Source organism: Protopterus annectens, chromosome 2.part0 (genome assembly GCF_019279795.1).
Source record: "Protopterus annectens isolate FY-2018-M chromosome 2.part0, PAN1.0, whole genome shotgun sequence".
NCBI classification, from domain to species: Eukaryota; Metazoa; Chordata; order Ceratodontiformes; family Protopteridae; genus Protopterus; species Protopterus annectens.
Window position 1 is genome coordinate 1,287,490,417 of NC_056728.1, and position 17,755 is coordinate 1,287,508,171.

Consider the following 17,755-nt stretch of genomic DNA (forward strand, 5'->3'; position numbering starts at 1 on the left):
GGATGTTCCTTTGGTTCTCTCCTTTTTTGTGTGCATTGCTCAATGCTGGTTTCGCCTATTCCTTCTGTTAAGGCCCATTTATTAGCAATCTCTGCTTGTCTGCCCTTTTTCTCTTCCTTTAGCTTCTAGATTTGAGGTGAAACAATTTCTTAAAGGCATCCTTAATATTAGACCTCCCTGGAAGCCTGTTCCTCCTCCCTAGGATCTTAATTTTATTTTGGAGAAATTGACTCAGGTTCCTTTTGAGCCTGCTGCTTCTTCTTCCTTGCAACATTGTTCCTGGAAGACTGTTCTTTTTGTTAGCTCTTACTTCTGCCAGATGGGTGTCTAAGTTACAGGCCCTTATTCTTGTCCTCCTTTTTTGATCTTTCATGAGGACAGTGTCCTTCTGAACTAACCCTTCTTTTATGCCTAAGGTGGTTAATGAGCTATCACTTAATGAGTGTATTAATCTGCCTACTTTTCCCCCTCTCTGCAAACTGACAATGAGAGGACGCTGCATACTTTCGACATGCATAGGAAGCTCAAGGTTTATTTGGATAAGACTAAGGCTATTTGAAAGTCTGATCACTTATTTCTTTCTTTTCATCCTAAATCTTTGGGACTTGCTATATCTAGGCAAACTATTTCTTCTTGGATTTCAAAGGCTATTTCTTTTTGGTACACTTTTCATGGCAACAGCCTTCCCTCTTCAGTCAAGGCTCATTCTACTAGAGCTGTGGCTTCATCTGGTGCTTTTTTCAAACACTTAGATACTAATTCTGTTCTCAAAGCAGCTACCTGAACATCTGTTAGCTACCTGGACGTCTGTGCATACCTTTACCAAGCACTACAAGTTGGATGGTATCTCTAGAGCTAAGGCTGGTTTTGCTACTGCCGTTCTTCATGGCTTTTTAGGGGATTCTTCTGCTCCTTTCTTCCTGTCCCTAATTTCGTATTGAGCTTTGGCACTCTCCCATATATTAAGAATACTGCAGCAGTGAATGTAAGGACATAGTACAGTTGTGTAAAATCTTACCATAATGGTAGATGTTCTTGTCTTCACTTCTGCAGTATTCACTCCCTCCCTACTTCCCCCTAGTTCTTTGCCTTCCTGGATGTACAGATTACCTCTTGGGCTCCTTGTACCGGACTGGTGCTCCTATTGGGGCAATAATTTCTGACTATGGTAGGTATGAATATCACCTTTATACCCTACATTATGCAAGGAACATTTGGGTGGCATTCGGCGTACCTTTAAAGCAACTGGAGTCTTTGGTAGACTGGCTGGATGCCCGGCTTCCAAGGCAGGGAATCCCATGTACTGCAGCAGTGATGGCAAAGACATCTACCTTTATGGTCAGATTTTACACAAATGCACTATATCCTAGTAGCAGGGTATTTTCCATCCTTTAGTTCCTGCAACACGTCTTCATGAAAAAAAGGTGCCTAAATGGGATTATCATTGAATCATCCAGGCAGTCAGTTGAATTTCTTAAAGACTGTGTTGTATTAAACTCCCCATGTATTGTGTGAGTAGAGTCAGCCTGTGAGGAAGCTTGTAGCAATTGCCCTTGGCCAATTCCATAAGAAGTGAGAGCTGATGTTGCCTGGACCAAAAGGGAGTCATCACAAAACTTTTTTTGAGAGTACTTCTGAATCTTCAGAATTACCCTGGATATAATGGGAAAGGGTAGAAATGCATACAGAAACATTCCCTACCACATAAAAGAAAATAGATCTGTTTTACAGGTCTGTCTGTGAAGAGTTCTGGTGCAGAATTTACTTAGTTGTCTAGTTTGAATGGAGGTAAATAGATCTGTCTGAAATTCTCTCCACAACTGGATCCATCTCTGGAAGATACCTTAATTCAGTTTCCATTTGTAATAGCCTGCCTTGGGCCTACTCAGCTTGTCTGCCAAAACATTTTGATCTGGCAGTATGTAAGATGCCTGGTGGGCTATACAATGCTGCAGAACTAACTCCCAAGCAATCCCAGCCAGCCTGTACAGCGGTAGAACCTAGTATCCCCCAGTTAATGTATCACATCACTATGCCATTGTCTGTAATCACTTGTAATGGTCCCAGGGAACACAGGTCATGAATAGACACTATAGCATGGATCACACTAACATCTCTTTGGCATTTATGTGCTTTGGTATGTATGAAATGTCCCACAGACCTCACACTTTTCCCCTCATAGAAACTGCTCCCCAAGCAAAAATTGAAGGGTTTTATCACCTGTATCAATGAAGATCTAAAGCTCCTAACTGGAATCTAAAGATTTCAAATGCTGGCTACACATGTAGATGTATATATATATATATATATATATATATATATATATATATATATATATATATATATATATATATATATATGGATCTAGGACTTATTACCGATGACATGTTTCAAAGAAACTGAAACGGTTGAGCACACTTTTGCGAAACTCTGCTAAAAAAACAAAACACAACATTTAAAAAAAACTATAACAGTAGTCATGTTTATGCGGGGGGGGGGGCAAGACCCCACACCTCCCTACTTTCATATTTTCACTCTGAGAGTGCACTACAGTAGGGAAATGGGAATATTCCCTTATCCCCACTGTCCCGCGATCTCAGCAAAGCCATTCTCTTATTTTTTTCTTTTTATAGTTCAGTTTCATGAAAGTGTAATCGCCCATTTCAGTTTTGTTGAAATGTGTAGGCGATCATTAGTCCTAGACCCATATATACATATATATATATATATATATATATATATATATATATATATATATGTGTGTATACATTTTTTTTTTTTTGTATAACCAGGCAAGAGGAATCGTGAGAGTCATACAAGCTGTGAATCTTACACTTCTGAGATATTAAGTATAAACAGAAACTGATCTCTCCATGATGCAACAAAGTATACAAGCAATGTTCAGCCAAATAATCCAGTAGAAATAGCAGCGTTATATTAAAATAAACTTTTATTTAACGAAACAAGTGGGTTGATAAGCGCTTTCGCGTGGATACCACCACGCTTCTTCAGATAACAATTTCTCCCACAAACTGAGTTTAAATAGCACAACAATTAGCGTAAAACTTAATTTAATTAGTCAGTTCAATCAACATTTAAAGAAGTAAAGTTCAAAACAAGTTCAAAACACATTGACTGTTCTATAATATGGTAGAGACATATATTCAAAAGCTTATAGTAACTATGTAACTCCACAGTATTTTCACTTCCGAGTTAAGTTATAATGTATATGTAGGAAATTCTTATGCATATATAGATATGTATAATTTACTTAATAAGTTATTCAACAGCTTGCAATATAAATTTATAACCAAAAATAAAGCCAAAACAGCATTTCTTAAAAGTTAAAATTGAGCGCTTACTTAAACTGCGTATCAAAACTTTTTGAATGTGCAACAAAGCATCTAAAACAAAAAATATATAGCAGCATAATATATTTAATGTTGTTCAAAGTTAACAAAATTACATTCAACTAAAAATAAAGAGTGTTAAGGGCTTAGTCACCAGTGAATTTGTATTGTTGTAAACGGGTAGAACACAAGTTTCAATAACTACCGCTAATAAATAAAATTACTATGCTAACTAGACACTGGTCAAGCGATCAAGAATTATAGAACATACAATAAATACTAAAGAGTATAAGAATGCATATGAAAGCTATTAATAGTTTTACTATACATAAAAATAACTAATTTAAAATGTGTGAATACAAGGAAGTTATATTACATATATTATAAAGTTAATTCTATTTAAAATTATACTATAGAACTATGTCAAAATATTTAGATATTAGGATATTTGATTAGACAAACTTTAAAAGGTTACTAGTTTAAAATTCTATGAAAATAATACATAACTTGTAAGTAATATAATAAACTAATCAGTTACATAAAAAGTATAATGGACTAATATTTATATTTATATTTATATTTATATTTATATTACAAAATCTCATAGAATTAAAGTAAGGTATAAAATTAATCAACTATTAAATAATTTATAAATAATCTCTATAATATTTAATAATTTGATGAAATAATATAAGTTAAATATTAAGCTTAAGAATGATTAATGAAAAGTGATAAATAAAAAGTTTTTTAAAATAAGGTATCTACTGGATATAACAGTTTAAAATTGGCTGAAATTAAAGCTAGGCTGAAATTAAAAACTATTATGGAAATAATGCATAGAAAATAATGATAAGCTAATAAATATATATATAACACAGTTATACATAAAATATATATATATTATATACATAAAAGTATTTGAGAAAATATATATAAATAATTTTATATGACTGTAGATATGAAATAAGAAATCTTGGAATTTTCAATGAAATCTTTTTTTTTTTTTTGAACTTCTGAGATATTCTCTAGCTGAAGTCTTGGACTGATTAGAGAAAATCAGGAAAGTTTCAAGATACAAATTCACTTTTTCCTGTGCTAGGAATGCCTTTGAAGAGACATATCTAGAAGGCAGTATGAAAGCACAATCCTGTGTGATGGAGACAAGAAGGAGTTTGGAACATTTACTTAGTAGCACATATTGACAAGGAGTGAAGAAATTCTTGTTAAGGACTCCTGATATCTGGTAAAAGACTGGAAAGATCAGTAAGTTGTCTGAGTAAGGAAAATGTTACCTTGCAGTCTGCTATGGGGTATCCCTGGAGATATATATTTTGTAAACATCTTAGGAGTTATAGCTAAATTAAAGGGTAATGCAGAAAGATGATAATGTGACCCAGACACAGAATCTGAGAAATTTTCTGAAGGCTATAGTGATAGGAATGTGGTAAAAGGCATTTTGCAGAATGACTGGTAACAGTCCCAAATGAGCCAATATTTTGAATTTTGTAATTTCACAAACCTGTTGAGAAAGGATAGATATAGAAATGGTCTCCAGGAAAACTCATTCTTTGAAACCAGAAACATTCTGTAGTAGAAGCCTTCTTCCTCTTGGTCTAAAACCACCAGTGGTACAACTCTTAGGATAAGTATATCCAATAAAAGCCTGCATTTAAATTGGAACCTGAGTTCTGAGAGACAGCCTTACAAGACTATCTGCAAATATACAGAGCTGAGTATATTTTTCTTTATTATAGAGCTTAATTGTTGCTTAGATATCTGTTGTCTCACTGTTCTGAGAGACTGATCTGCAAATATACAAAGCTGAGTATAATTTTTTGGCTTAACAGTTGTACTATATTAGTGGTTGCTCAGATCTCTGCTGAAACTGTCTTCCCACCCCCATTTTCTGCCTTGTCTTCAGCTGATATAACTGGTTTTTATAGCTTGTGTGTTACCTAACTCAAAGTTCCCTTAATCTGACCTGTTAATAACAGCTTGCATTTAAATTGGAACATGTGTTCCGAGAGACAGCCTTACAAGACTATCTGCAAATATACAGAGCTGAGTATATTTTTCTTTATTATAGAGTTTAATTGTTGCTTAGATATCTGTTGTCTCAATATTCTGAGAGACTGATCTGCAAATATACAGAGCTGAGTATATTTTTTGGCTTAATACTTGTACTACATTAGTGGTTGCTCAGATCTCTTCTGAAACTGTCTTCCCACACCCATTTTCTGCCTTGTCTTAAGCTGACATAACTGTTTTTTATAGCTTGTGTGTTACTTAACTCAAGGTTCCCTTAATTTGACCTGTTAATAACAGCCTGCATTTAAATTAGAACCTGTGTTCTGAGAGACAGTCTTATAAGACTATCTGCAAATATAGAGAGCTGAGTATATTTTTCTTAAATATATTGTTTAATTGTTGCTTAGACATCTGTCGTCTCACTGTTCTGAGAGACTGATCTGCAGATATACAGAGCTGAGTATATTTTTTTGGCATAATAGTTGTACTATATTAGTGGTTGCTCAGATCTCTGCTGAAACTGTCTTCCCATCCCCATTTTCTGCCTTGTCTTCAGCTGATATAACTGTTTGTATATTACCTAACTCAAGGTTCACTTAATTGGACCTATTAATAACAGCCTGCATTTAAATTGGAACCTGTGTTCTGAGAGACAGCCTTACAAGACTATCTGCAAATATACAGAGCTGAATATATTTTTCTTTATTATAGAGTTTAATTGTTGCTTAGATATCTGTTGTCTCACTGTTCTGAGAGACTGATCACCAAATATACAGAGCTGAGTATAATTTTTTTGGCTTGACAGTTGTACTATATTAGTGGTTGCTCAGATCTCTGCTGAAACTGTCTTCCCACCCCCATTTTCTGCCTTGTCTTCAGCTGATATAACTGTTTTTATAGCTTGTGTGTTACCTAACTCAATGTTCCCTTAATTTGACCTGTTAATAACAGGCTGCATTTAAACTGGAACCTGTGTTCTGAGAGACAGCCTTACAAGACTATCTGCAAATATACAGAGCTGAGTATATTTTTCTTTATTATAGAGTTTAATTGTTGATTAGATATCTGTTGTCTAACTGTTCTGAGAGACTGATCTGCAAATACACAGAGCTGAGTATATTTTTTGGCTTAATAGTTGTACTATATTAGTGGTTGTTCAGATCTCTGCTGAAACTGTCTTCCCACCCCCATTTTCTGACTTGTCTTCAGCTGATATAACTGGTTTTTACAGCTTGTGTGTTACCTAACTCAAGGTTCACTTAACTGGACTTGTTAATAACAGCCTGCATTTAAATTGGTACCTGTGTTCTGAGAGACAGCCTTACAAGACTATCTGCAAATATACAGAGCTGAGTATACTTTTCTTTATTATAGAGTTTAATTGTTGCTTAGATATCTGTTGTCTCACTGTTCTGAGAGACTGATCTGCAAATATACAGAGCTGAGTTTATGTTTTTGACTTAATAGTTGTACTATATTAGTGGTTGCTCAGATCTCTGCTAAAACTGTCTTTCCACCCCCATTTTCTGCCTTGTCTTCAGCTGATATAACTGTTTTTTATAGCTTGTGTGTTACCTAACTCAAGGTTCCCTTAATTTGACCTGTTAATAACAACCTGCATTTAAATTGGAACCTTGTTCTGAGAGACAGTCTTACAAGATTATCTGCAAATATACAGAGCTGAGTATATTTTTTCTTTACTATAGAGTTTAATTGTTGCTTAGATATCTGTCGTCTCACTGTTCTGAGAGACTGATCTGCAAATATACAGAGCTGAGTTTATGTTTTTGACTTAATAGTTGTACTATATTAGTGGCTGCTCAGATCTCTGCTGAAACTGTCTTACCCAACCCCCCCCCCCTGTTTTTGGTTTGTAGTTAAATTTGGCCGCTTTTGCAGTGCCCACCCCACTGTAGATTTGATCTAGGACACTCCCCCAGTCCTATCTCTTTACCGCATTTTACCTAATAAACCATTTCTGCACTTGCTTTTAGTCCTTTTTTAATGTAATTGCATTTTTCAAACTGTGTGTGGTCTAGTATTGCTACATACTCAAGCGTGCTAGCTTGCACTGCATGTGAATTGTTTTTACTACTGTTTTTGCTACTTTTCTGTAAAAAAAACAAAAAAAACTGTAAGCCTGTTTCCTATCTTTCCTGTAACTAGTGTTCCAGATACAGATTTGCTGTATCCAGGACTGTTTGTAAGTTCTGAGCCCCCCCAAGCCTCTCTGTGTTGGAGGGAAGCCTTCTAGCTTATCAGTGGGAGTGGTAAGCATTAGGTAACCTGTCTACCACATAAGGAGTGGTTCTGGCTGAGAATTTGTAGTTATTGGCCATTTGGTTAATCTTCCATCTCTCTCAACTTTCTGATTTGAAAGCCTGCATTTGCACTTGTTTCTGTCCTGTAACTTGTCTAGTGCAGATACAGATTCTTAGTTTTAGCACTTAAATTTGCTTATTCATGCTCAGCACTTGTTCAGAAAGTGTAAGCACTAAATAATCTACTAATTACTATAGCACTCAATCTTCCTCATTACCTAGAGGAAAACAGTTTTTGTACTTACTTTTCTCACTGGTGTTGAGAAAAACAGCTCTTGTACTCACTTTCTTCACTTATCTAGAGTAAAATAGTTTTTATACAGGCATGTCCAAGGGTCAGCTCTCAGTGTTCTCCCCTGTCTATCTGATGAATCTGGGCATCTTTAGGCAATGTTGAAATTGCCTCATGTACACAGACAACCCTCTCCTCTACCACCCAAAACTACAACATGTGAGAGATGCACTTATCTAGCCAAACTGGAAGTAAAGCTCTCTCCAATCAAGACTGAACCTGACAGTCATGAGGAGAAGGTAAACATTTGCACCACACCACACACATCACATAGTCTCACTATGTTTACACCACCAAATACCACACATAGAAACTCAAAAACATTTGCGGAGGCTCTCAATAATAATCTGCCTAAGCAACAGAGAACTCCAAAGCAGAAACACAAGCAACCTCCATCCCCCAACACAACCCAAATAACACATAGCCCACAGACTCAGTGTGCCACTCAAACACAGCCAATAAGGCAAAACAACATACCCAACACACTAATCATAGGTGACTATAGTCAGGCACACTGATGTCCCACTCACCCGGCTAAACAAGGAGAAGGTTACTGTCAGCTGCCTGTTGGGTGCCAGGATCTGCCACATAACACACGCACTCAGGTCACTCCACAACAAGTACAAATATGACTATGTCATTGTCCATGTTGGTGTGAATGTCCTGAGGCAGCACCTCCTGGATTACATGAAAAGAGACATGGAAGAGCTCTCCGATCTTGTAGCCCAGGCAGGTATGACCCTAGCCTTGAGTAGCATTCTGCCATTGCCCAGAATGATACCACAGTACAAGGACAAAATGATTGACTTCAACAATTGGCTAAGCTTCTGGTGTCATTCTAAAGGGATCCAGTATCTGTCTGCTTGGGATGACATGGTCAACACACCACGATGCTTTGCCAGAGATGGCCTGCACCTGTTGCCCCTGGGATTCCGGATACTGGCTAAGGCTCTTGCTGCCCCTGTAGTGCCTTTTTTAGGCTAGGTACAAGTAACAAAGTCACCACCATAACAGGAACAAGCAAGCAAAAACTGAGGGTAATGCTACTCAATGCTAGAAGTCCTGGGATTCCGGATACTGGCTAAGGCTCTTGCTGCCCCTGTAGTGCCTTTTTTAGGCTAGGTACAAGTAACAAAGTCACCACCATAACAGGAACAAGCAAGCAAAAACTGAGAGTAATGCTACTCAATGCTAGAAGTCTAAATTTCAAAATGCACTCACTCGAGGCACTCCTTAAAATGGAAAACATCAATATCTGTGCAGTGACTGAGAACTGGTTCAAGGCTTCAGAGAGTACCCCTGCACTACCGGGCTATAACTCAAACTACACTTTTCAGCCATGTAACCTGGACCGAAACACCAAAGTTGGGGGTGTGTCCATATTCATTAAGGATGTCCACACCTCCAAGCTAGTTGCTCAGCATAATGCATCCAAGCTTATCCAAGTGCAACTAACTCTTGGCAAAACTGCAATGCAAATTGTAGCTTGCTCCAGATCCCCCACCATGCCCCAGGATTCCCACTCCTCTTTCTTGATATACTGGAAAATATTAGGGTTCAACCAAACACTCTAATAATGGGTGACTTGAACTACCCCACCATTAACTGTGAAAACTACTCATGTACCAACTCCTTGAGTGCAGCAGCTTTCTGTAATTCATAAACTCCAATGCTCTAGATCAACTTATTCACACCCCCACCAGGGACAACAATATCCTAGACCTAGTCATTACCAACATGAGTGACCGGTGTTCCACACCTGAAGTCAACTCCTTGTTGGTCAGATCTGACCATAAGCTAATCACCCTTTAAATCCACATCCCACCCCCACCCCCATTAAGGAAACCACAGTAAAATAATTCTCCAAAGCCAACTTCATGCTTCTTAAGACAGAAGTAGTGAACTTCATGACACCCATGCAGATGGACAATACAGTTACAACTGCTGAATCCTACACAAATGCACTCTATAAGCACTTACATGAGTGCATGTATCGTCTTTATCCCAAAGAGAACCAAGATGCTATCCTCCAAAAAAAGGAAGCCAATCTGGTGGTCCCCTGCCATAAACAAACTGTACAACAGAAGGAAGAAACTGTTGCAAAAGAAAATAAAATCCCATGAGTGGAGGAACTCGCTGGTCAGCCTCAGTAAAAAGCTGAGATCCCTTATAAGATCCTCCAAAGCTAGCTATGAAAATAAAATTGCCACTAATTCCAAGGACAATCACAAAGCATTCTATAGCTATGTCAAGAATCTCAATGGCAACACCCAGATCTGCTCTGAGTTACAGCACAAAGGCACGAAAATTACAGAGCCAACTGATATTGCCAACATCCTGGCAGATAGATTCAGTGCTAAATTTACCCCCCACACAGCCCCTAAAGGGCCCATATCTATACAGGAAGAATGCAGAGTCCCTGTAATCACAACTACGCAGGTAAAAGCTGCACTATCTAAAGCCAAAAACACAGCATCCATGGGACTGGACAACATCCCAGGCTGCGTTTTACCACTTCAGAATACAACCGGCTCCTCACTTAAGCACCATGTTCAATAATAGCCTCGCATCAGGCTTTGTGCCCACTGAATGGTGCACAGCAACAGTTATCCCACTCCACAAAGGGGGAGCCACCACTGATCCGGGAACTATAGACCTATTAGCCTGACGAGCCTGGTCTGCAAGGCCATGGAATGTATCATCATGGAACTCATAAACAAAGACATTGGTAACTGCCAAACTCTGGATCCCACCCAGGTCGGGTTTGTGAAAGGCAAATCATGCCTCCTGAACCTGATCGACTTCTTTGAGGCTGTCACCAAAGCCGTAGATGAGGGTAAGGTGGTTCACATAGCCTATCTTGACCTCGCCAAGGCTTTCGACACCATCCCCCATTCTGGAATTATAGCTAAACTCAATAAACTAGGCATAAATCCCTACATCACAAGATGGGTTGCCAATTGGCTCACTGACAGAACCCACACTGTAAAGTTGCGGGCTCCAAATCTGACCTCAAACCAGTGACAAGTGGAGTACCACAGTGTTCCGTCCTGGGACCGCTCCTGTTTGGTATCTACTTCTTTGAAGTACAGGCTAACACAGAAGACCTCTGGCTAACTAAGTTCGCAGATGACTGCAAACTAGGAGCCATAGTCAAGTCCCCAAATGATGTGAACATCCTACAGAAGGGCCTCTTTGAGACAGATGCCTGGTGTCAGAGCCATGGCCTCAAGCTCAATGCCAAAAAGTGCAGTGTCATCCCCTTTGGTAAAAACTCTATACCCATGAACTACCACATAGGCAGCAATCTACTTAACACTGAATGCGTGATAAGAGACCTTGGGACCTAGGTAGACAGTAGTCTCTCCTTTGATAGTCACATCACCACAGTAGTCAGGAAGTCCTCCTACGTGGCACACCTCATCATAAAAGGGTTCTCATAGCTTGTGTGTTACCTAACTCAATGTTCCCTTAATTTGACCTGTTAATAACAGGCTGCATTTAAACTGGAACCTGTGTTCTGAGAGACAGCCTTACAAGACTATCTGCAAATATACAGAGCTGAGTATATTTTTCTTTATTATAGAGTTTAATTGTTGATTAGATATCTGTTGTCTCACTGTTCTGAGAGACTGATCTGCAAATACACAGAGCTGAGTATAATGTTTTTGGCTTAATAGTTGTACTATATTAGTGGTTGTTCAGATCTCTGCTGAAACTGTCTTCCCACCCCCATTTTCTGCCTTGTCTTCAGCTGATATAACTGTTTTTTTAGCTTGTGTGTTACCTAACTCAAGGTTCACTTAACTGGACTTGTTAATAACAGCCTGCATTTAAATTGGAACCTGTGTTCTGAGAGACAGCCTTACAAGACTATCTGCAAATATACAGAGCTGAGTATACTTTTCTTTATTATAGAGTTTAATTGTTGCTTAGATATCTGTTGTCTCACTGTTCTGAGAGACTGATCTGCAAATATACAGAGCTGAGTATATTTTTTGGCTTAATAGTTGTACTATATTAGTGGTTGCTCAGATCTCTGCTAAAACTGTCTTTCCACCCCCATTTTCTGCCTTGTCTTCAGCTGATATAACTGTTTTTTATAGCTTGTGTGTTACCTAACTCAAGGTTCCCTTAATTTGACCTGTTAATAACAACCTGCATTTAAATTGGAACCTTGTTCTGAGAGACAGCCTTACAAGATTTTCTGCAAATATACAGAGCTGAGTATATTTTTCTTTATTATAGAGTTTAATTGTTGCTTAGATATCTGTCGTCTCACTGTTCTGAGAGACTGATCTGCAAATATACAGAGCTGAGTTTATGTTTTTGACTTAACAGTTGTACTATATTAGTGGTTGCTCAGATCTCTGCTGAAACTGTCTTACCCAACCCCTTCCCTGTTTTTGGTTTGTAGTTAAATTTGGCCGCTTTTGCAGTGCCCACCCCACTGTAGATTTGATCTAGGACACTCCTCCAGTCCTATCTCTTTACCGCATTCTACCTAATAAACCATGTCTGCACTTGCTTTTAGTCCTTTTTTAATGTAATTGCATTTTTCAAACTGTGTGTGGTCTAGTATTGCTACACACTCAAGCGTGCTAGCTTGCACTGCATGTGAATTGTTTTTACTACTGTTTTTGCTACTTTTCTGTAAAAAAAACAAAAAAACTGTAAGCCTGTTTCCTATCTTTCCTGTAACTAGTGTTCCAGATACAGATTTGCTGTATCCAGGACTGTTTGTAAGTTCTGAGCTCCCCAAGCCTCTCTGTGTTGGAGGGAAGCCTTCTAGCTTATCAGTGGGAGTGGTAAGCATTAGGTAACCTGTCTACCACATAAGGAGTGGTTCTGGCTGAGAATTTGTAGTTATTGGCCATTTGGTATATCTTCCATCTCTCTCAACTTTCTGATTTGAAAGCCTGCATTTGCACTTGTTTCTGTCCTGTAACTTGTCTAGTGCAGATACAGATTCTTAGTTTTAGCACTTAAATTTGCTTATTCATGCTCAGCACTTGTTCAGAAAGTGTAAGCACTAAATAATCTACTAATTACTATAGCACTCAATCTTCCTCATTACCTAGAGGAAAACAGTTTTTGTACTTACTTTTCTCACTGGTGTTGAGAAAAACAGCTCTTGTACTCACTTTCTTCACTTATCTAGAGTAAAATAGTTTTTATACAGGCATGTCCAAGGGTCAGCTCTCAGTGTTCTCCCCTGTCTATCTGATGAATCTGGGCATCTTTAGGCAATGTTGAAATTGCCTCATGTACACAGACAACCCTCTCCTCTACCACCCAAAACTACAACATGTGAGAGATGCACTTATCTAGCCAAACTGGAGGTAAAGCTCTCTCCAACCAAGACTGAACCTGACAGTCATGAGGAGAAGGTAAACATTTGCACCACACCACACACATCACATAGTCTCACTATGTCTACAACACCAAATTCCACACATAGAAACTCAAAAACATTTGCGGAGGCTCTCAATAATAATCTGCCTAAGCAACAGAGAACTCCAAAGCAGAAACACAAGCAACCTCCATCCCCCAACACAACCCAAATAACACATAGCCCACAGACTCAGTGTGCCACTCAAACACAGCCAATAAGGCAAAACAACATACCCAACACACTATTCATAGGTGACTATAGTCAGGCACACTGATGTCCCACTCACCCGGCTAAACAAGGAGAAGGTTACTGTCAGCTGCCTGTTGGGTGCCACGATCTGCCACATAACACACGCACTCAGGTCACTCCACAACAAGTACAAATATGACTATGTCATTGTCCATGTTGGTGTGAATGTCCTGAGACGTACCTCCCTGGATTACATGAAAAGAGACATGGAAGAGCTCTCCGATCTTGTAGCCCAGGCAGGTATGACCCTAGCCCTGAGTAGCATTCTGCCATTGCCCAGAATGATACCACAGTACAAGGACAAAATGATTGACTTCAACAATTGGCTAAGCTTCTGGTGTCATTCTAAAGGGATCCAGTATCTGTCTGCTTGGGATGACATGGTCAAGACACCACGATGCTTTGCCAGAGATGGCCTGCACCTGTTGCCCCTGGGATTCCGGATACTGGCTAAGGCTCTTGCTGCCCCTGTAGTGCCTTTTTTAGGCTAGGTACAAGTAACAAAGTCACCACCATAACAGGAACAAGCAAGCAAAAACTGAGGGTAATGCTACTCAATGTTAGAAGTCTAAATTTCAAAATGCACTCACTCGAGGCACTCCTTAAAATGGAAAACATCAATATCTGTGCAGTGACTGAGACCTGGTTCAAGGCTCCAGAGAGCACCCCTGCACTACCGGGCTATAACTCAAACTACACTTTTCAGCCATGTAACCTGGACCGAAACACCAAAGTTGGGGGTGTGTCCATATTCATTAAGGATGTCCACACCTCCAAGCTAGTTGCTCAGCATAATGCATCCAAACTTATCCAAGTGCAACTAACTCTTGGCAAAACTGCAATCCAAATTGTAGCTTGCTACAGATCCCCCACCATGCCCCAGGATTCCCACTCCTCTTTTCTTGATATACTGGAAAATATTAGGGTTCAACCAAACACTCTAATAATGGGTGACTTGAACTACCCCACCATTAACTGGGAAAACTACTCATGTACCAACTCCTTAGTGCAACGCTTTCTGTAATTCATAAACTCCAATGCTCTAGATCAACTTATTCACACCCCCACCAGGGACAACAATATCCTAGACCTAGTCATTACCAACATGAGTGACCGGTGTTCCACACCTGAAGTCAACTCCTTGTTGGTCATATCTGACCATAAGCTAATCACCCTTTAAATCCACATCCCACCCCCACCCCCCATTAAGGAAACCACAGTAAAATAATTCTCCAAAGCCAACTTCATGCTTCTTAAGACAGAAGTAGTGAACTTCATGACACCCATGCAGATGGACAATACAGTTACAACTGCTGAATCCTACACAAATGCACTCTATAAGCACTTACATGAGTGCATGTATCGTGCTATCCCAAAGAGAACCAAGATGCTATCCTCCAAAAAAAGGAAGCCAATCTGGTGGTCCCCTGCCATAAACAAACTGTACAACAGAAGGAAGAAACTGTTGCAAAAGAAAATAAAATCCCATGAGTGGAGGAACTCACTGGTCAGCCTCAGTAAAAAGCTGAGATCCCTTATAAGATCCTCCAAAGCTAGCTATGAAAATAAAATTGCCACTAATTCCAAGGACAATCAGAAAGCATTCTATAGTTATGTCAAGAATCTCAATGGCAACACCCAGATCTGCTCTGAGTTACAGCACAAAGGCATGAAAATTACAGAACCAACTGATATTGCCAACATCCTGGCAGATAGGTTCAGTGCTAAATTTACCCCCCCACCCCCTAAAGGGCCCATATCTATACAGGAAGAATGCAGAGTCCCTGTAATCACAACTATGAAGGTGAAAGCTGCACTCTCTAAAGCCAAAAACACAGCATCCATGGGACTGGACAACATCCCAGGCTGCGTTTTACACAAACTTCAGAATGAACTGGCTCCTCACTTAAGCACCATGTTCAATAATAGCCTCGCATCAGGCTTTGTGCCCACTGAATGGTGCACAGCAACAGTTATCCCACTCCACAAAGGGGGAGCCACCACTGATCCCGGGAACTATAGACCTATTAGCCTGACGAGCCTGGTCTGCAAGGCCATGGAATGTATCATCATGCAACTCATAAACAAAGACATTGGTAACTGCCAAACTCTGGATCCCACCCAGGTTGGGTTTGTGAAAGGCAGATCATGCCTCCTGAACACCATCCCCCATTCTGGAATTATAGCTAAACTCAATAAACTAGGCATAAATCCCTACATCACAAGATGGGTTGCCAACTGGCTCACTGACAGAACCCACACTGTAAAAGTTGCAGACTCCAAATCTGACCTCAAACCAGTGACAAGTGGAGTACCACAGTGTTCCGTCCTGGGACCGCTCCTGTTTGGTATCTACTTCTTTGAAGTACAGGCTAACACAGAAGACCTCTGGCTAATGAAGTTCGCAGATGACTGCAAACTAGGAGCCATAGTCAAGTCCCCAAATGATGTGAACATCCTACAGAAGGGCCTCTTTGAGACAGATGCCTGGTGTCAGAGCCATGGCCTCAAGCTCAATGCCAAAAAGTGCAGTGTCATCCCCTTTGGTAAAAACTCTATACCCATGAACTACCACATAGGCACCAATCTACTTAACACTGAATGCGTGATAAGAGACCTTGGGACCCAGGTAGACAGTAGTCTCTCCTTTGATAGTCACATCACCACAGTAGTCAGGAAGTCCTCCTACGTGGCACACCTCATCATAAAAGGGTTCTCATACTGGAAAAAAGAGGTCAACGTCCCCCTCTACTCGACACTCATTAGACCCATTATAGAGTACAACTCCCCTTTTGGAATGTACCTCACAAGACATCTGCAGCAGCTGGAAAGGCCACAGAAGTACCTCACAAAGAGGATTACTGGACTCAAACAAATGCCCTACACTGACCATCTCAAAAATCTCCAGCTTTACTCCGTAGCATATCACCTACTCTGAGGTGATCTCTGCCTAACATATAAAGCTGTGTCAAACCCAGAGCTGTTGGACATGCTACACCTAAAGAAATCCCAATTCCTCCGAGCTACACGCTCTAGGGACCTAAACCTTGTCACCACAATAAACAGGACATGCTGGAGGGATAGATTCCTATCCCAGAGACTTCCCATACTCTGGAACAGGCTACCCATCTATGTCAAGCAAAGTTCTTCATTAGCACTCTTCAAGAAAAATCTTGATGAGTGGATGGGAAATAGGAAATACACCCTGGGGATCACTTCTGTGCTCTGCTCAACAGTGGCACAGGAAAATAACTTTATTGTTTGGCGTAAGCCAGGGAACCTTGTTGGTTAGACTTACTAGGCCCTTGGGCCGATAGCCTAGTACCTACCTATGAACCTATGAACCTATATGTTGAAGAAACTGTGGAAAAATCTCTGGTTCAGAGGGTAGGTAGGAATTCAGCTCCAACTTTAACCCTCATGAAGCAATTTTAGTATGCAAGAATATGAAACAATCTTTTTGCCAAAGAGAAAGACTGAGAGTCAGTCTATAGGACAGACTCAGAGATACAGGGAAAGGGGCAGGAGCTGGCACAGACATTATGAAGGTGTAGTCTGTCCCTTTTTTGAAAGGTTCCATGTTTTTATTGTCCCCCTTTTGCCATCTCTTTTTTGTTCCATGTTTACCAGAAGATGTCAAGGGCTGATTATTTTGTCTTTAAAAAAAGCAGAGGGGTTGTAAGATTTACCATGTAGGGCTTGATAAATCTTAGTAACTTCCTGAATTAATTTTCCTCTGTCATCAAACTGTTTGAGAACCTGAAAAGCAGCAAGGCCAAACAAATCCTCCATTTGAAAGAGTTTAAAATCTCTGACTTTGGAGTACGTAATCAAGCATCTTGTCAAAATAGAAGCACAAGTAGTGAGCATAGACACAGTATCTGTACAGTCATACATTCTCGTCAAAGCACATTTAGATACCTGAGACAGGTTATAAATTGCATAGTTCTGACAGGATTTACTTTCTTAGTTTCATAAGGTGAATACTAGGCTAATTTCTCTGAAGAGTCATTTTATGTCTAGCTAATACCTTGAGGTCAGAATCAAATCCTGTACTTTATGTCTGTGAGGTGAAGACTTTAACCACTAAGGCAAACCCACCCCACTAATGTGGGATATT